General features: G+C 48.1%; 1 protein-coding gene across 1 annotated transcript in view; it reads left to right on the forward strand.

The window, feature by feature from the left end:
• Positions 1–21,060, forward strand: part of LOC115468954 (alpha-(1,3)-fucosyltransferase 9-like) — a 110,451-nt gene that overhangs the window by 67,123 nt on the left and 22,268 nt on the right. The gene's annotated exons all lie outside the window — the stretch shown is intronic.

The following is a 21,060-nucleotide window of genomic DNA, read 5'->3' on the forward strand; positions in this document are numbered from 1 at the left end:
TGTCGCAAAATCCGTCTAATGTCTCCCCTTCATTCTGTGACAAAAATGATTAGAAAACATCTCCCTTTATTGCAAATCCATCCATGCTTTCAGAATTTAAGAGTTATTTTTGCTTTTCAACGTAATAATAACTTCAATGATTTTTTTATGTCCTGCTGATGTGTGGAATCGAGACAGTGGGAGAAGATTGAGAGAGGGGAAACATAGAGTTTGTGGACATTGTTCGGTATGCAGTGTCATGATGGAATCGGAAGAGTTCAGGGATCCAAAATCCGAGAGGGTTTATTCTTTATACTGTACAATGGATTGTTCTTCGAACAATGTTATTTATATTATAACATGCCCATGCCAATTATTGTATGTTAGACAAATGTCTCGATGTTTGAGAACGAGACTAATAGAGCATTGACACTGCATCCAAGCGGGGAAGACTTATGAGCCTATGGTGTCTCACTGTCTAAAGAAACAACATCAGTTTTCAGAATTAAAGTGCATTGTGATGGAACAAATGAAGGTAACAGAACGAAGGGGAGACATTAGACGGATTTTGCGACAAAGAGAGCAGCGGTGGATATTTGAATTACAAACTGTCTTTCCTAAAGGCTTGAATGTAGCCATTGTAGCAGCTATGTTGTAGCGAAACAGGGCTTCCCTGTCAGGACTTTAAGGAATCTTAAGATTTTTGGGGGTACAAGGCTGGACGTTAAGTGAATTATGAAGACACCGTCAGTTAAGATAAGTACCCATTCCAAGTGATGTTTTTTGAAAGTTTAGTCTCTATGATTATTGTTTGTTAAGGCACTAAGGCAGTGTTTTTGTGAATTTGATACAGTGGAGGTTTTTTTATGAAGACATATGATTGAAGTGGTTCCCTCATTAAACAAAAGGCGTGTCCTTTAAAAATGAGGAAGTTCCGATTTTTCTGAAGTCTTTTTTTCTCCACTTTTTTCATTATTGCCTGCCATAGTGGCCCCCAAACATCTCTATATATAAAAGGCACCACCAGCATTCTAAATGAAGCCTCCAGCCGGAAGTGTGAAGGGGGAGAGAGATCCGGTTTCCCCATGAGTGTCTGCCCCGCCCTCGCTCTCTCTGTAACACAAACAGTGAAGAAAAACACAGCAAAGCACGAAATCAAATCGCTCTCTCAGTGAAGGACTCAGAGGGGGGAGGGGAGAGAGGACAGAAGCCCTCACTATCTCTGTAACACAAACACAGCACAGCAGGAAACTTAACACTGAAGGACTCGACTCCGAGGGGGGAGGGGACAGAGAGCAGAGGGGACAGACAGCACAGGGGAAGGGAGAGAGGGCAGAGGGCAGGGACACACACACTCCCACATGCACACAGAAGAAAACCTTGCTAGCCCCTGTTTCATTTGCATCAGAAACGGGGCTTTTTTACTAGTATTATATGTAAGGTAGAATTTTGGAAGACTTTTTGATATTGTAATCTACATATTCCGAACATTTTCGGTAATTAAAATCACCCATTATTATTGCGTTGCCTAATTTATTTGCCTCACTAATTTCCTTTAACATGACTGCGTCCGTCTGCTCAATCCTGGTTGGGCAGATGGTAGTACACCCCTATCACCGTCCTTTTCTCCTTTACACATTGAATTTCGATCCACAATGATTCCAAGAGGTCTTTTGTTTCCTGCAAAATTTTCAATCTATTTGATTCAAGCCTCTCGTTAACGTACAATGCTACTCCTCCCCCAATCCAGTCCACCCTATCACTATGATATAATTTGTACCCCGGTATGACAGTGTCCCACTGGTTGTCCTCCTTCCACCAGGTTTCAGAGATGCCTATTATGTCTATTTCTTCATTCAGTGCAATATATTCCAATTCTCCCATCTTATGTCTTAGGCTAATAGCATTTGCATATAGACACTTCAAGCTAGACTTGTTATTCCTTATCACATCATGTTGATTACTTGACAGTATTATTTTACTATCTTTTGTCTGGTTTTTATTATTTTTATTTAAGGACATTGAATCTACTACAGTATCTTTTGCAACCTCACTATCAAGAAACCCTGTCTTCCCTATTTGGGCGATATCTTTGCAAGATACCTTATTCTGAACCATATGCTTTTGTGCGACTGTTGACCTTCCCCCCATTCCTAGTTTAAAAGCTGTTCTATCTCTTTTTAAAATGATGATGCCAGCAGCCCTGTCCCATCCCGGTTAAGGTGGAGCCCATCCTTTCAGAATAGGCTCCCCCTTCCCCAGAATGTTGCCCAGTTCCTGACAAAACTAAAACCCTCCTCCTTGCACCATTGTCTCATCCATGCATTAATACTCCGGAGCTCTGCCTGTCTCTTGGGCCCTGCGCGTGGAATGGGTAGTATTTCAGAAAATGCCACCCTAGAGGATCTGGATTTGAGCTTTCTTCCTAAGAGCCTAAATTTGGCTTCCAGAACCTCTCTCCCACATTTTCCTATGTCACTGGTACCCACATGTACCAAGACAGACGGCTCCTCCCAAGCACTATCTAAAATCACATCTAAGTGACGCGTGAGGTCCGCCACTTTCGCACCAGGCAGGCAAGTCACTAGGCAATCTTCCCGTCCACCAGCCACCCAGCTATCTATATGTCTAATGATGCAATCACCAACTACAACAGCTGTCCTATCCTTTCCCTCCAAGCAGTAACTGGAGACATATCCTCAGTGCGAGAGGGTTGTAAATCCCCTGGTGTGCAGGTCCTGGCTACAAGAGTACTTCCTACTTCACCTTCTGGGAGACCTCCCTCCTCCAAGGCAGCACAGAGGCTACCTGACCGGAGGTGGGACTTCTCTAAAACATCCCTGTAGGTCTCGTCTATGTATTTCTCTATCTCCCTCATTTCTACCAAGTCTGCTACTCTAGCCTCAAGAGAATGAACAGGCTCTCTGAGGTCTAGGAGCTCTTTGCATCAAGCACACACATATGACATCACACCAACCGGGAGATATACATGTGGCCAGCGGCGTAGCTATGGGTGGGCCTGGGTGGGCCCAGGCCCACCCAATCTCAGCTCAGGCCCACCCAGTTTGTCCTGCTCCTCCAATCGGTGCCGGTCCTTTAGGCGCCAATTAGGCTGCAGCGGGAGAGCGAGTGAACAGTCTTCTGCCCCATCTGAGCAGATGCAGCAGCAATGTCTAAAGCCGGCAGAAAAAACAGCAGCTCACCAGATTTTAGTCCTCCGGAACTCTGGCATAGTTTGGAGGGGCGAGGGTTACCATATGGCTCCAGAAAAAGGAGGACGGATTGAGCCAGCCGGGTTTTACTTCCATTGCTTTCAATGGAAGTAATTGAGCCAGTCGGGTTTTACTTCCATTGCTGAAAGCAATGGAAGTAAAACCCGGCTAGCTCAATCCGTCCTCCTTTTTCTGGAGCCATATGGTAACCCTAGAGGGGGGCATTGCCTCTCCCCCAAACGCATGGCTGGAGCAAAGCTGTAGGCAGCTCTTCCTGCCCTCAGCTCCCGGACAGGCTTCCCCCTTGTTCCTTCCTGCCCCCACCCCATGCACGTGTCAGTAGTAGTTATAGTAGTGGGAGGACATGTGCCTGCCGAGCTCCTGGGCTCCCCTTCATATTTATCAGCATTTTGTCTTGAGCACGGATTTCTCTCAACAAAGCTTGTTGAACCTATGGACAAATTTGTGGAGCGACTGACCAATCCTAAACCTGCTAAATCGACCCGAGCAGATCGAGCTCAAGGTAAGCAAGGGAACTAAAAGGACCAGAGCGGTAATTAAGTTTACAACAGGCAGTTCCTCTGCTGTAAACACAGCCTGAGAAGTGAATTTGCAGGCTGTGGTTTCCACTGTAGCTGCACTAATTGGATCAGAATGCATTCTCCAATTATAAAACCTTAGGAATTTGCTAACATCATCCTGTTAATGGCTCATTACCTTTGGGCCCTATTTGGGGCTTTCTCCTGTTCTATGCTAGTAGCAAAAATCATTTATCAATGAATCCTTTTTTTTGTTGTTGTTTAATTAACTGTGTATTATCAACCTTACAAAAATGTGAAATATGGGTAGAAGAACTGGAGTACCTAAAACCTTTAATTCTTAATCTTTTATTGAGGTTTCCAACCTGAATTCTCAAAATACAGGTGTGTGTACACATACACACACACACTTGCAGGTTACCAAAGTGTCAAAACTTCACGCATTCTAACAGTGTTACAAAGTAATACAAATTTGATTTAACACTATTCTGTACAAAAAGTCTACACAAGTGATGAGATTCTATTAATGATTCTTGTTTAATTAACAGATGTAAGCATAAATGTCGTCTTAAATAGTTGCTATTCTCATCAAGCGCCTGCAGATTTAATTAAAATATGATAAAAACTCTATAGTTACAGCTAAAACCTGCTTTAAGCCTTAAATCTCTACAATCTCTTTGGAAGAGAGTCAGTTTCTTAGAATCCTGTAGATTATATGACTTTTTCCAGCAAGTGCTTCCGAGAATCCCATGAAACCAAGCTGCTTTAGTTTGTATAAGTCTTCCCTACAGTTTTACATAATATTGTGCAGAGATGGTATTGCTGGGTTTTTTTTCCCCTTTTTTTGTTTTGTTTTAAAGGTAAACTACTTTTTCCAGGGGCAATCCTAAAAGGATGAGTGCTGGGTGTTTAAATAGGGTTGTTCTCGCTATACTTAAAATTCAATTGTCAGATGTGGCATATAGAACTTTGCATGCCTTGAAAAGTTTGTATTTATGTTTTGCAGGCAGATATATTCTAATTCCACTATATCTTTTTTGAGATGTTTATCCCCTCCTCTTTAATTTCCCTTACCCTTTAGTTGTTCTGTCTGTTACCTGAGTTACAGGACAATTTAAAAGTTTTGGTCCTTTATTCTGTAATTGATGAGGGTTGGTCTGTGTTCTGCATGTGACCGAGGTGAAAGATTTTTCTGGCATGTGGCTTGTGAGGGGATCTATATCCGTCTGACTTGTTTGGCTTTTCCAATGGGACACGTATTGCTGTTGTGTATATTCACCGCTGCCTTTTTCAAGGTGCTGTTATTGATATTTGTGTGTTCAGAATTGGTGGTGTTAAGGTTTGCAACATAGGCTCCAAGTATTTATGTGGTTTATGTTGATGCAAGACACTTGTTGGGCAGACTGTTCATTAGAAATCCTTCATCAAGTGCACTCTAAGGCATTATTTAGGAGTATCCCAAGAAATGCTACTCACACCTATATACATAGTGCCCACCCATACTAGCTCTGGGCCCACCCAAAATGTTAGGTCTGGCTACGCCACTGCATGTGGCACTAAGTGCAAAAGACTGGGTAGCACCCCTCTCACTGCTAGGCTGCTGACTCCATCTTAGTGTTTTCAAGTTTTTCTAATCTTGTAGGAGTTGCTACAGTATTAAGAATGTTAGTCTGATATAAAGAGTCTTTTAGTTCTTATAGGGTATTGTATGTTCTCCAAGGACAAGCAGGCTGCTTGTTCTCACGACTGGGTTGACATCCACGGCAGCCCCCACCAACCGGAACAAAAACTTTGCGGGTGGTCCGCACAGAGGGCACGCCCACCGCGCATGCGCAGCCGTCTTCCTGCCCGTGCGCGACCGTTCCCGCTCAGTCTTTTCTTTTCCGCGCTGGAGAGAGCCGTGTTCGTCTCTCTCTCTGTCAGCCCCGGAAACCGGACCGCGCCTTAGATGCGAGTTTTTTTCTTCGTTGTTTTCTTTGATTGTTTTCTTTTGTTCTGTTTGTAAAAAAAAAAAAAAAAAAACTTTGTTTTTCCCTCGTACTTTTAGCGGGGGCGCCTCGTTGCGGCCTTGTGGCCGCGTGGTCGAATTATTTTTCAAGGTGTGATTTTTACCGCCACCATCGACGACTTTGACTTCGCCGACGCGATTTTTCCGTCGATGTCCTCGAAGGTCCCGAGTGGATTTAAGAAGTGTGGTCGGTGCGGCCGGCATATCTCGCAGACCGACACTCACGCTTGGTGCCTCCAGTGCCTCGGGCCGGAGCACGATACCAAGACGTGCACCTTGTGTCTCGGTTTACGGAAACGGACACAGGTGGCGAGGCAAGTTCTTCGGGATCGTCTTTTCGGAACTTCTGCCGGCCCCTCAACGTCGACTTCGACGGCATCGGTGTCGACGGCCGGATCTTCGGTACCGGTACCGATGTCCACGAAATCGGCACCGACGGCACCGACCCCAGGAGCACAGGTCCCGTTGGCCCACCGGTCTTCCGGAGATGGCAGGGGTGAGCGGCCGCGCGGGCAATCGGCCCCGGTCACTCCCTCTACCCAGGGCCCTCGGGACCGAACCCTGTCGGACCCGATCCCTCGAGGCCGAGGGGGATCTACCTCCTCCTCTTCGGTACCGCCGAGCGCCGATGACGGGCACCGGAAGAAGGCTAAAAAGCACCGTCATCGGTTGCCCACGGCGCATGTGGCTACCGGCTCCAGAGATGACTCGACGCCGAGGAAGCGAGAGCACCGGGAGGAGCGTTCCCCCTCGGTGGTAGAGGTATCGCTACGTCAGGGCACCAGCACTTCGGTGCCGTCTCCTGGACCCGAGCGGATTCCGGCACCGGCACCTCTACCGGCCCCCTCGCCTTTCCCGACAGCGGGCCTTGATGAGTGCCTTCGAGCCATCCTTCCGGGGATCCTGGAAGGGCTGATGCGCCAGACTGTGCCGGCGCCGGGGGTGCTTGCGCCCCCAGCGCCGTTGATGGAGGCGCCGGCGTGCTCTAGCCCGGTGCAGAGGCCTTCGACGCCGCTTGCGGTGCCGGTCTCGACTGCCACGCAGGTGGAGTCCCCGTCGACGTCGATGGAGGGAGCTTTATCCCCGCCGGCGCGGGAGTCCACCGCTCGACGACGCCACCGAGGACTCGGTGCCTCGAAGTCGAGCCGGGCCCGGTTGAGGTCTGAGCTACAGGAGCTCATGTCCGACACTGAGGAAGAGGCCTCATGGGGGGAGGAGGAGGACCCCAGATATTTCTCCTCAGAGGAGTCTGTGGGCCTTCCCTCCGACCCCACTCCTTCATCGGAGAGGAAGCTCTCGCCATCTGAGAGCCTCTCCTTTGCCTCCTTCGTCAGGGATAGGTCTATCTGCATTCCCTTCCCCGTGGTCTCCGTGGATGAGCCGAGGGCCGAGATGCTCGAGGTCCTCGACTATCCATCACTACCTAGAGAGTCCTCCACGGTACTGTTGCACAATGTCCTCAAAGAGACACTGCTTCGGAACTGGTTGAGACCTTTATCTAACCCCACCATCCCCAAGAAAGCGGAGTCCCAATACAGGATCCACTCAGACCCAGAGTTAATGCGGCCTCAATTGCCTCATGACTCGGCGGTCGTGGACTCTGCTCTCAAGAGGGCACGGAGTTCGAGGGATACCGCCTCGGCGCCCCCGGGGCGGGAGTCTTGCACTCTGGACTCATTTGGGAGGAAGGCCTACCAATCTTCAATGCTCGTGACCTGCATCCAATCCTACCAGCTCTACACGAGCATACACATGCGGAATAATGTGAAGCAACTGGCGAACCTGGTCGACAAGCTCCCCCCGGAGCAGTCCAGGCCTTTTCAGGAGGTGGTCAGGCAGCTGAAGGCGTGTAGAAAGTTCCTGTCCAGGGGTATATATGACACTTGTGATGTGGCATCTCGAGCTGCGGCCCAAGGTACAGTGATGCGCAGGCTCTCATGGCTGCGTGCCTCTGACCTGGATAACCGCACCCAGCAGCGGCTGGCTGATGTCCCTTGCCGGGGGGATAATATTTTTGGTGAGAAGGTCGAGCAGTTGGTGGAACAACTACACCAGCGGGAAACCGCCCTCGACAAGCTCTCCCACCGGGCGCCTTCAGCATCCACCTCAACAGGTGGACGTTTTTCCCGGGCCAGGCAGGCTGCGCTCTACGCCTACAACAAGCGTAGGTACACCCAGCCGGCCTGAAGGCCTCATCAGGCACAGGGACAGTCCCAGCGCGCTCGTTCCCGTCAACAGCGTGCACCTAAGCAGCCCCCGGCGCCTCCACAGCAAAAACTGGGGACGGGTTTTTGACTGGATCCATGGGAACATAGCCGCCATCAAAGTGTCCGTACCGGACGATCTGCCAGTCGGGGGGAGGTTAAAACTTTTTCACCAAAGGTGGCCTCTAATAACCTCCGAACAGTGGGTTCTCCAAATAGTGCGGTGCGGATACGCCCTGAATTTGGCCTACCTTCCACCAAATTGCCCTCCGGGAGCCCAATCCTTCAGCTCCCATCACAAGCAGGTACTTGCAGAGGAACTCTCCGCCCTTCTCAGCGCCAATGCGGTCGAGCCTGTGCCACCCGGGCAGGAAGGGCAGGGATTCTATTCCAGGTACTTCCTTGTGGAAAAGAAAACAGGGGGGATGCGTCCCATCCTAGACCTGAGAGGCCTGAACAAATACCTGGTCAAAGAGAAGTTCAGGATGCTTTCCTTGGGCACCCTTCTACCAATGATTCAGAAAAACGATTGGCTATGTTCCCTGGATTTAAAGGACGCATACACTCACATCCCGATACTGCCAGCTCACAGACAGTATCTCAGATTCCGCCTGGGGACACGGCACTTTCAGTATTGTGTGCTGCCCTTTGGGCTCGCCTCTGCCGCACGGGTGTTCACGAAGTGCCTCGTGGTGGTCGCGGCGTATCTACGCAACCCGGGAGTGCACGTGTTCCCATATCTTGACGATTGGCTGGTCAAGAACACCTCGGAGGCAGGAGCTCTCCGGTCCATGCAGTGCACTATTCACCTCCTGGAGCTGCTGGGGTTTGTGATAAATTACCCAAAGTCCCATCTCCAGCCAGTCTAATCTCTGGAATTCATAGGAGCTGTGCTGAATTCACAGACGGCTCAGGCCTTTCTTCCCGAAGCGAGGGCCCACAACCTCCTGTCCCTCGCTTCCCAGACCAGAGCGTCTCAGCAGGTCACAGCTCGGCAGATGTTGAGACTCCTAGGTCATATGGCCTCCACAGTTCATGTGACTCCCATGGCTCGTCTTCACATGAGATCTGCTCAATGGACCCTAGCTTCCCAGTGGTGCCAGGCCACCGGGAATCTAGAAGATGTAATCCGCCTGTCCCTCAGTTGCCGCAATTCGCTGCACTGGTGGACACTTCGGACCAATTTGACCCTGGGACGCCCATTCCAAATTCCGCAGCCCACGAAAGTGCTGACGATGGATGCATCTCGCCTGGGGTGGGGAGCTCATGTCGATGGGCTTCACACCCAGGGACTGTGGTCCCTCCAGGAACAAGATCTTCAGATCAACCTCCTGGAGCTCCGAGCGGTCTGGAACGCACTGAAGGCCTTCAGAGATCGGCTGTCCTATCAAATTATCCAAATTCGGACAGACAATCAGGTTGCAATGTATTACATCAACAAGCAGGGGGGCACCGGATCTCGCCCCCTGTGTCAGGAAGCCGTCGGGATGTGGAGTTGGGCTTGCCAGTTCGGCATGCTTCTTCAAGCCACATACCTGGCAGGTGTAAACAACAGTCTGGCCAACAGACTGAGCAGAGTCATGCAACCGCACGAGTGGTCGCTCCATTCCAGAGTGGTACGCAAGATCTTCCGAGAGTGGAGCACTTCCTCGGTGGACCTTTTCGCCTCTCAGACCAACCACAAGCTGCCTCTGTTCTGTTCCAGACTACAGGCACATGGCAGACTAGCGTCGGATGCCTTTCTCCTCCATTGGGGGACCGGCCTCCTGTATGCTTATCCTCCCATACCTTTGGTGGGGAAGACCTTACTGAAGCTCAAGCAAGACCACAGCACCATGATTCTGATAGCGCCTTTTTGGCCCCGCCAGATCTGGTTCCCTCTTCTTCTGGAGTTATCCTCCGAAGAACCGTGGAGATTGGAGTGTTTTCCGACTCTCATTTCGCAGAACGACGGAGCGCTTCTGCACCCCAACCTTCAGTCCCTGGCTCTCACGGCCTGGATGTTGAGGGCGTAGACTTTGCTTTGTTGGGTCTGTCTGAGGGGGTCTCCCGTGTCTTGCTTGCCTCTAGAAAGGATTCCACTAAAAAGAGTTACTTTTTCAAGTGAAGTAGGTTTGTCGTTTGGTGTGAGAGCAAGGCCCTAGAACCTCGTTCTTGTCCTGCACAGAACCTGCTTGAATACCTTCTGCACTTATCAGAGTCTGGCCTCAAGACCAACTCAGTAAGGAATCACCTTAGTGCGATTAGTGCTTACCATCATCGTGTAGAGGGTAAAGCCATCTCTGGAGAGCCTTTAGTCGTTCGATTCATGAGAGGCTTGCTTTTGTCAAAGCCCCCTGTCAAGCCTCCTGCAGTGTCATGGGATCTCAACGTCGTCCTCACCCAGCTGATGAAACCTCCTTTTGAGCCACTGAATTCATGCCATCTGAAGTACTTGACCTGGAAGGTCATTTTCTTGGTGGCAGTTACTTCAGCTCGTAGAGTCAGTGAGCTTCAAGCCCTGGTAGCTCATGCTCCGTATACTAAATTTCATCATAACAGAGTAGTGCGCCGCACTCACCCTAAGTTCCTGCCAAAGGTGGTGTCGGAGTTCCATCTTAACCAGTCAATTGTCTTGCCAACATTCTTTCCCAGACCGCATACCCGCCCTGCTGAACGTCAGTTGCACACATTGGACTGCAAGCGAGCTTTGGCCTTCTATCTGGAGCGGACACAGCCCCACAGACAGTCCGCCCAATTGTTTATTTCTTTCGACCCCAATAGGAAAGGGGTCGCTGTCGGGAAATGCACCATCTCCAATTGGCTAGCAGATTGCATTTCCTTCACTTATGCCCAGGCTGGGCTGACTCTTGAGGGTCATGTCACGGCTCATAGTGTCAGAGCCATGGCAGCGTCGGTGGCTCACTTGAAGTCAGCCACTATTGAAGAGATTTGCAAAGCTGCGACGTGGTCATCTGTCCACACATTCACATCTCATTACTGCCTCCAGCAGGATACCCGACGCGACAGTCGGTTCGGGCAGTCGGTGCTGCAGAATCTGTTTGGGGTTTAAATCCAACTCCACCCTCCAGGACCCAAATTTATTCTGGTCAGGCTGCACTCTCAGTTAGTTGTTCTTCGTAGGTCAATTTCTGTTATACCCTCGCCGTTGCGAGGTTCAATTGACCTGGGTTCTTGTTTTGAGTGAGCCTGAGAGCTAGGGATACCCCAGTCGTGAGAACAAGCAGCCTGCTTGTCCTCGGAGAAAGCGAATGATACATACCTGTAGCAGGTGTTCTCCGAGGACAGCAGGCTGATTGTTCTCACCTACCCTCCCTCCTCCCCTTTGGAGTTGTGTTTTTTTCCTCATTCCTTTGCTTGTCATTCAACTGAGCGGAAACGGTCGCGCACGGGCGGGAAGACGGCCGCGCATGCGCGGTGGGCGTGCCCTGCGTGCGGACCGCCCACAAAGTTTTTGTTCCGGTTGGTGGGGGCTGCCGTGGACGTCAACCCAGTCGTGAGAACAATCAGCCTGCTGTCCTCGGAGAACACCTGCTACAGGTATGTATCATTCGCTATCCTTGCAGTGTTTCCTCCTTAAATGGTAATGACTGGTAATGTAAGAGCACTCTTAGCTTAGTACCCTAATTACACTACTTGCTATAAATGTAGAGCTGTCCCTGAGGTGGGTGGGAAGACTAAACTAGATCCTGCAGTGCCTGCTAGAGCCTATCTGTTAATGCAGTTAATTGGATTACTTCCCTGGATAGAAAAACAGTTGCAGGAAACACTTTTAAGACAACTTAGGAATCACCAGCACAGAAATGTAACACAGTTGAAGAAGGAATTACCGGCACAGAATCAAAACTAGCTATTTTAAATTAGTTTATAGGAAAGAGAGGCTTAGAAAGAAGTACATAGAAAAAGAGAGAGACTTAGAAAGTACAGCCAGTGAATGAAAGAACAGCGCTTGTTTGTTTTTCCTTAACGTTTGTTTCAGGTGAGATATAGAGAAAGAAAAGTTCTTTTTTTTTTCAGAACACAGGCAGCACAGCCCCCAATCAAACCAAAACAGTTTATAGTATTCTATAAACTATGTGCATAACTGTGGAGACATTCCTGTGGCCTGCTCATGCTCCACTTGTTCTTTCCCCTGACAGCCTGGCACTAGTCATAGTGTGACCCTAAATTGTGTTAATGCCTTCACTGCTATTCTTACTCCTAAAGATCTTGACTGCTGCAGTCTTCACTGCTAAAATATGTGTGTGAGCAATGCATTGTGTGTAATGTAGTTCACAGACAACGCAACCCCACTTGCCTGTCTGTATAAGATCTGTTACTACTGGTTGTGATGCTGCTTAGATCACTCCTCTGTCTCAACCAAGCTTGGTTTCTTTGTTTACATGCCAGCACTTCCTGGCCATTCTTGCTATCTCTGTCCTGAGAGGTCAGCCAGGTGTGACCTTTTCCTCCAATCAGGGGCTGCCCCCTAGAGCTGCCCTTGCCACTCGAGGGCAGGCTTTGTCCCTATTGGCCTTTCTACTCTTTCTTCTCTGAGTCTATATGAGCTTCTAGTTCCGCCCCCCCCCCCCCCCCTGTCCATGAGGAGGACAGTATCCGTTTTGCTCCAGGACAAAGCAATATTGGATCCTGTTGTAGCTCTGGAAAAGCACTAGTCTTTTCACCCTGAAAATACTCTCCTAGAATAGGGTACTGCACTCCCAAACACCTAACTCCGAGCTGCCTCTATCTGTGGAACTACTTTTCTTATCTCTGCAATGAGCTGATCCCACTTAAACTTCTACCTTCTCTCCACTGATAAAGCTCACAAACTACAGGGTTCCTTTGTGCTTATGAACATCTAACTGTGAGTAATCATCTATGTTATTCAATAAAGGAACTTCAGAAAAGAACAAGAGATTTAGGTGTCTTGATGTGCTAGGGGTTTATACTTCAAGATATTGAGACTTATAGCTAAATAACTCTTAAGAAACAGCTATACTAGTCTCGAGATATTTGACAGTGAAAAGACTATTATAACAGCCAGAGTTCCAGCAGGATAAAAATGTGCAGCTTCTAATCAAACAGGAAAGTTAAGCTTGTGGAGAGGCTAAATGTGTGAGCTAAGCTAGCCGGAAAATGGAAACCTGCCTGTAGTACTATGGACACTAATCTGGATGCAGAGGAAACTAGCTGAAAAGGGCAACTTTGAATCTGTTAAAGACATCTATTAGAAGCACTGAATCTGAGAAGAAAGCATAAGATAATAAAGGTTTAAAACCAGTGGCTGTCTGCCTTATTTTTTTATTTTTGTTTCATTTGTACCCTGTGCTTTCTCACTCATGGCAGGCTCAATGCCCAGAGTCACAAGGAGCTGCCTGTGCTGGGAATTGAACTCAGGCCCAGATGCACTAAACGTTTTTCATCGTTAAATGAGCCCTTAAGGAAGAATTTCCTATCCTTTCCATGCACTAAAGCCTATTTTTCGACGGCAGTAGCAGCTAACGAAACTGGAATGCAAATGAGAAACTACCATTGAAATGTAGACAATTCAGAATGCACTAACCATACCGACGATAGCAACGATTCACTTACCGCCAGAAATTTAACGTCAGCTCAGTCCTGTCGTTAAAGCCTGAACTGTCTTCTCCCCACTGCCCCCTGCACGATGAAAAACCAAATTGCTGGCATGTTTTAAAAGAAAAGTGGCTCCCTGCTTCCCTGTGCCTAAAATAAAAAAGGAAACTAAATTAAAAAAGGATCAGGAGGGGGCAAAGGCGCTCATCAGCAGCGTCCTGTATGGACGGCCTTTCCTTGCCCCCCCCCCCCCCCCCAAAGTCCCCGCTGCTCCGTTTGTGAAATAAAAGCTTTTAAAAATGAAACCTTTGCAGTTGCTGGGCTCCCCCTCCCTTCCTGTCTCTCTCTTCTTCAGTCGGCAATGCTCCACCTCCTGCCCTCCTCCACCTCCGTGCCCCGCCCCCCCCCCCGATTTCATCCCCGCCGCTCCCCCCCCCCACCGGACCCCCCCCCTCCACCATAATGGCCGGTGCAGCGCCTCTCACCTATGTTTGAAGGCGCTGCACAGGATGGATCAGCTGTTCTTGAGCTCTTCTGTCTCCTCCGATGTCTCCTTCTTCTTCCTGTGTCCGCCCTCCTCTGACGTCAGCTATCTTCGAGCAACTCAGCCACCCTGCTCGAAGAACTAAAGCTTATGTGATAGCACACACCCCAGCACCTAGCAGAGCAGCGATACATTCAGAGCCAGAGGAGCCCTCCGATCCTGAAGAACTAAACTTACCCTCAGCACTGGGAATGCGAACCAAAGAAAGAAAGCCCGAGGTGCGACACATCACGGAAGCTGACTCTCAGTGCACCAACGCGCATGTATATATACGCTCTGATGCACCACCACCGCCTCCAGGGGCACCATTTCGACACTCCGTAGGCATTCAAGAAACAACAAAGCGGTCACATCCCACGTATATCCCTACAGAGGGCCAGACCAATCCACCAGCAGCGGTCACCATTGCTCAACCTGAAACCTCAACGGGAGACGAGCTAGTGAGATATCTGGCGCGCAAGGATCTGGGAGGCTCGGGACTTAACCAGTTCGATGGCCGCCCCGAGCGTTACCGGGCATGGAAGTCAGACTTCAAGGTTGCCATCGCGAACATGAGGCTCACTCCCAAGCAAGAGATGAACATGATGCTACACTGGCTGGGGAAGGAAACAGCTGTACGCGTAGAGGAATTGAAGCACTCCTATCTGAGTGACCGTCTAAAGGGTTAGAAGAGATGTGGGAAAGACTCGAGGAGTACTACGGGAGCCCGGAAGCCATAGAGAATTCGTTGTTCAACAAGTTGGATAGATTCCCAACGATATCCGTTAGAGACCACTACAAGTTGCAAGAACTGGGAAACCTCCTTCATGAGCTGGAAGCAGTCAAGGCCGAGAATGGATTTCCAAACCTCAGCCAGCTAGACTCGCCTCAGGGCACCAAGAGCATCTTAGGGAAGTTACCATATGACATAAGGGAAAAGTGGTCAGTAGTCGGCACACGATACAAGGCAGAGAATCAAGGGAAGTATCCTCCCTTCAGTATCTTCACAAGTTTCACAAGGGACATAGCCAAAAGGAGAAACGACCCCTGGTTCATGGTAGAACCATCTGAATCTGGACCGTCCTGGGAAGGGAATCCGTCCAGAACATACAGGAAACCCATTTCTGTGCATAAGACGGAAGTATCATCCTCAACGCCTGACCCTCTTCCCAACACGGAGAATGCAGAGGTCCCCAACGAGCAGTGTCCAATACACAAGGCGCCCCATCCGCTCAGAGAGTGTCGGTGGTTCTTGAGGGTGCCTTTGAAAGAGCACATGGAGCTGCTTACGTGGTACAGATTCTGCTACAGGTGCTGTTCTTCCTCAGACCATCTCACCAGAGACTGCACTGCCCCTGTCTGGTGCGCGGAGTGCGGCAGTAACCAACATATCTGTGCCCTACACCCCAGCGGAGCAAAGCCGTGTATCAACCCCGAAACAGATCACGGCGGGGAGACGGAAGAAAGGGAGGCGACGACGCGCCACGTCACGCCGAAGTGGACGAGGGTGTATGGGAAGACCCGCGAAGGGAGGTCTTGCACCAAGATATGTCTAGCCAAGGTGTATCCCGAAGGGCGACCCGAGGAAGCAGTAAAAATGTACACTATCATAGATGAATAGAGCAACCGGTCCCTTGCAAGATCAGAGTTTTTCGACCTGTTCAAGCTCCATCAAGCCTGTTCCTGTTACAGCATTAGGACATGTACAGGAATCGTGCAAATGTCGGGAAGAGTGTCGAGCGGTTACGTGATAGAGGCAATAGATGGAAGTGCCAAGTCACGGTTGCCCACACTGATCGAATGTGACCAGATACCAGATGACAAGAATGAAATTCCAACACCAGAGGTGGCATGGGACCACCCCCATCTAAGACCCATAGCCAACCAGCTCAGGCCTGTGGATCCAGACGCTGAAATCTTACTCTTGCTGGGCCGGGACGCGCCAGAACTCTTGTGCATCCATGAATCACGCAGGGGCCCGCGTGATGCTCCTTATACGCACCGTCTCGACTTGGGTTGGACAATAGTGGGCAACGTCTGCCTTGATAGAACAAAGCCAAACATCAAGGTGCTCGCCACCAACGGCCTGGAAGACGAGCGCGCTTCCTTATTTGAACCATGCACCAAGCACCTGACCAAAGAGACCCCCGCTTACAAGCAATGGAACAGACTCAACACTCTACCGATCCACCTCCACAGCAGATTTGAGTGAACACTTGGGAAGCTCGGTGCTCCACTCCACTGAAGATGATGACAAACTGGCCTTTTTTATAGAAGATAAAGAGTTCTTGAACGTCATGAAAAAAGAATTCAGGAAAGGCAAGGCGAACAGCTGGATGGTACCCCTCCCATTTCGTAAGCCCAGGTCTCAGCTCCCGAACAACAGAAGTTATGCCCTTTCACAACTTGCTTCACTGCAGAAAACTTCGAGAAAGGAAACAGCCGCACGTGTAGAAGAATTGAATCCAGATCATCCCACCAAAGACAGTGAAGTACCTATCAAGGGTACAGAACATGGCAACGACCAGAGCGTCTATGCAGTACACCCAGATGATGCAGAACCGAACTCTAAACCCGAGTCGAATCATGGCGGGGAGACGGAGGAGGAAAAGGCACCAACATTCCAAGCCACTCCGAGATGCAAGAAGGTGTGTGAAGGAAACTGCGAAGGGAGATGCTGCACCAAGACATGCTTGACCGAAGTGCACCTTGAAGGACAACGTGGCAAAGCAGCCAAAACGTATGTCGTCATAGAGCAGTGCAACAGGCATCTCGTAAGATCAGAGCACTATGACCTGTTCGACATCCACCAAAACTACTCCCTAGACAGCATCAAAACTTGTGCAAAGGCCGTACAGGCAAGCAGCAAGCGGTGACGCGATAGAGGATATGAATGGCGACACCATGCCACGGTCACCCACAAGGGCTGAACTTGAACAGATACCAGATGACAAGGGTGAGATTCCCACGATAGAAGGCTGCCCGGAATCACCCTTACCTGAAGCCCACAACCGACCAGATTGCCTACTTGAATCCAGATGCTGAGATCTCGTTCTTGCCAGACAGACATGTACCAGAATCCCTGGACATCCGTGAATCATGCAAGAGCCCACGCAGTGCTCCCTATGCACACCCACCCAACTTGGGTTGGACAACAGTAGGCGATGCCTGCCTCAAGTGAACAAGAAAGTCAAATGTCAAGGTACTTCATACCAATGTCCTAGACAGTGGGCGCTCTTCCTTGTTCGAGCCATGTACCAACCATCTAACTACCAAAGAAGCTCCCGCCCAGAAGAAACAGAGCATTGTCCCAATGCTCTACAAAACAGTCTCTCAAGCAGACCTAGGAGAACACCTGGGAAGCTCAGTGTTCCAGAACACCAAAGATGGAGACGAACCAGCCTTCTCCATAAAAGATAAAGAGTTCCTGAGCATGATGAACAAAGAGTTCAGTAAAGATGAGTCATTCCCTTCAGTAGACCATGCCAGAGACCTGAAAGATCTAGACTTGGGTTTGGACACACCCTTGTTTCAACGCTGCCTTGGCCTAAGCTGGGAATTCACCCTTTGGGTCTCCACCCAGCTGCAACAGCGCACCCAATGAAGCATCCTGTCTACAGTGAATCCACCACCAAGATTTTGCTTCCTGGACCACCCAAAGAAGCACAAGCACAAAGAGTCGCCATCCTCCCATGAAGACCAAAGACCCATAGACTCTCTCTCTCTTTTTGTGTTGTCTAGAGTTGTTGTTGTCTGTCTCTCATTTCAGCTCCTGTGTGATGAAGAAGATGACCCAACAGCCAGTGTCGCAACTGTGGTCATGATCCCTCTTTGACTCACCCTTTGTTCCGAGGCTCCCGTTCCTGTCAATTTGTTCCAGCATCCTGAATCCTGTTCCCGTCCAGCTTGTTCAAGTATCCTGCACCTGGTTCCAGCATCCCAGCATCCTGAATTCTGTTCCTGCTAAGCCAAGTCCATCCCAGCATCTGGTTCCAGCCAAGCCAAGCTTGTTAGTCCAGTCCTGCTTGGGAGGCCTGCCTCCTGCTGCCGTTCGATGACAATAAGCCAAGGACTCACGTTGTTCCAGAGTTTGCGACTGTTTGTTTAAAGCCTGGGGTCGTGACAGCTGAAAGACAACCTGAATACAGACAATGGACTTTGCATGCAATTAGTTTGATAACGTGCGATAATAATAATAGTGGTATCTCCGATACCAGACGGGGAGTGTTCTGTCCCCTGACAGCCTGGCACTAGTCATAGTGTGACCCTAAAATGTGTTAATGCCTTCACTGCTATTCTTACTCCTAAAGATCTTGTAAATTTTAAAGGCCCTCTTCGTGCCCCAGGAATACCCTTCTCCGGGGACAAAGGGTCTGCGCTTCCACTATCTGTAGAACTGACTGCCTAAATTCTTTTGATAATTCATCCCAGTGATATTTCTGTTGTGGAAGCCCCAGAAGGCGTAACTCTAGGATAATGTCCATGACCATGGACTTCTGTGTATCAGAATCTAAGTGAATCCTTGGTCATCTATGTACCTACATGTATTCTATCAAAATGGAACCATAATCTATATACACACTGAGTGTCAGTTATGTGTGTGTCTTAGTTTGTAGTATCAATGACAGGTAAAGATTACTTGAAAATAAGGACAGAGATAGATTTCAGAAAGAAGGTTTTTATTCTTACCAAGTTTTCAATTAGGTACAGACATCAAACAGATTCTGGATTCATTTGCATAGAGCCCTGCCGTCTGAGAAGCGTTGGGGAAGACTCCGAAATTAAGCCAAATTCTCCCTTCTTTTATACCCACAGATCTCAATATAAGTCTATTGTGAAGTACATTTTTTTCTAATATTTCTCAATTTCTGAGATCATATTTTCCTATCCGGCCAGGTGCTTCCGTTCTAGCTTCTGCAAGTTCTTGTGCAATTTCCTCTTTTGTCAACATGTTTTTTCTTCTGCCAGAACATCTTATTTTTAGCATATCAGTTTCACTTCCTCTTTTTCTATTATCTTATGATCTAAGTTTCATCTCATAGAAAGACAAACTCCATTTTAATAAGTGCTACATTCAATTTGTACCTGATTTTGTTAAGACTCATCTATAAGGCCATTAGTAGGTTATCAGGCCTAGTCAGTGCTTTTCAGCTGTACAAAGCTATGTAGCTTGACCCACCACTATTCCAGTGGATATATCTTAACTAGAACGCATATTAACTTGGAGGAAAAGCAAGTCCTTGCTCAGCCAGTCATAGATTTTTAAACCTAGCTGGTATTTTTACAGCCTGAGTCCTAAAATCTGGCCTTCCACCCTTCCGGTGGGCATCCAGTGAGGGCCTCTTGCTGTACTATAATTATACATTCCCCACTTGTCACCCCCTCTGAGGAGGGGTGACACAAAGCTCGTCAAGCTCGTCATCATCCATTCCAGAAGGTGGCAAGCTATCAAACGAGAGGGGGAGTTTTGGTCTTACAAATTGCTAGAAGGTATGGTGCAAGATAGGAAACTTCATTCTCAGGTGATATATTATTTGGGCATATGGAATTCCCTTTATATTACCCAATCCCTTGGGCCTTAATCTTGATGTTACCCCTCTTGAGGCTTACTCAAACCTGTAGTGAGAGAGGTTTTATGAATGGGACAAATCCATGAGTTCATCTGCAAAATCTCATGAAGTATAGGTATGTGGGTAATAGCAATTTAAGGTGGATCGTACTAATAAACACTTTCAGGTCTTTCTATGGCTTCTATTGTATCTGTTGCATAGTGCATGGGGAGATAATCTAATGTATGTATCTCAGTGGTCTTGGGAAGGAATAGTGGTTTTGATTAAGCATTGTTATGGGCTCAAGAAATATATGGTTAGTACTCTGATTGCAGGCTGTTTTAGGTTGTAGGAATTCAGAATCCTTAAACAAGTATGAGGTTGTCTTATACAGCAAAAAGGGTCAATCCTAGGAAAATTTATATTAACAAAGGTCATGCATGGATTTTGACATATGCATAATGACCTGGAAGTATGGGAAGCATTTTATATATCCGTTACCCCACTTGGAGCTTAGTCAAACCTACAGAAAGACATGCAGCTTAAGTAAGCCTACACCAAAGTTAAACAAATGCATAAGTGGTTGATACTAACAGGGTTTACACCTACATTATGATATCATAGCCAGTATTAGGGTTTGATGTTACCCTTGTATCTGAGCAATATCAAATTCAATTTAAATTACATGAACAGAAATAACGGGAAAACTCTTAGAAAAACAATTAGAACAAAAAAAGGAAATAATAGGAAAATAAAAATAAAACCTTTTCAATATCTAGACAGAATTACTGCTAAACTGAAACTAAAACAAAATATGAATCTATAATGTCCATAAACAGCAACAGTAATTCTCAAATTAAGTATCAGTTCTGAATTTTCTTTCATCGATCATGGTTGAGGCGGTGGAAGCGCTGAAGAATCTGGACGGAGATCTGGAAGATCTAACAGGGCTGGGCTTTCAGGCTGGCCTGCTGAAGGAAGTGGCCGGTCTTGAGATGGTTAGGCTGGTAACATCTGGTTCTGCGGCTGAGTAAACCCGTATATCTTTCACATGGACCCAAGACTTGTGGTCCAGTAGTTTGCAAGGTGTAAAGATCATTGCCACAACCTTAGGGGATCTAACATCATTTGGGCCTGGATAGATCTTGAAGACGTACTTGTGGTGTACAAACTTGGATCTTTCCATGTCTTTATTCTAGGCATGCACCATCATAATTAGTCCATCAAGAGTCAGAGGCAAGTGGTCAATTAAGTACAAAAGCAAAAGCGAAACCATAAGGGTTCAATAATGAAAAGCCATATGTAAATTATATCTCCTGATTGGCAGGGATCAGAGCTTCAACTTCAACCCTCTTAATACTAGGAATTGGGATTTGCATAATATATCCCCACTTCTGGCTTGCATAATGTGCAAGACTGATTGGTAATTATTACAAAGACATGATCAAATAACAATGGTAAAGTATATGGAACAAAAGACAAGATTACAA

The sequence above is a fragment of the Microcaecilia unicolor genome, chromosome 4, assembly GCF_901765095.1.
Source record: "Microcaecilia unicolor chromosome 4, aMicUni1.1, whole genome shotgun sequence".
In the NCBI taxonomy this organism is placed as follows: domain Eukaryota; kingdom Metazoa; phylum Chordata; class Amphibia; order Gymnophiona; family Siphonopidae; genus Microcaecilia; species Microcaecilia unicolor.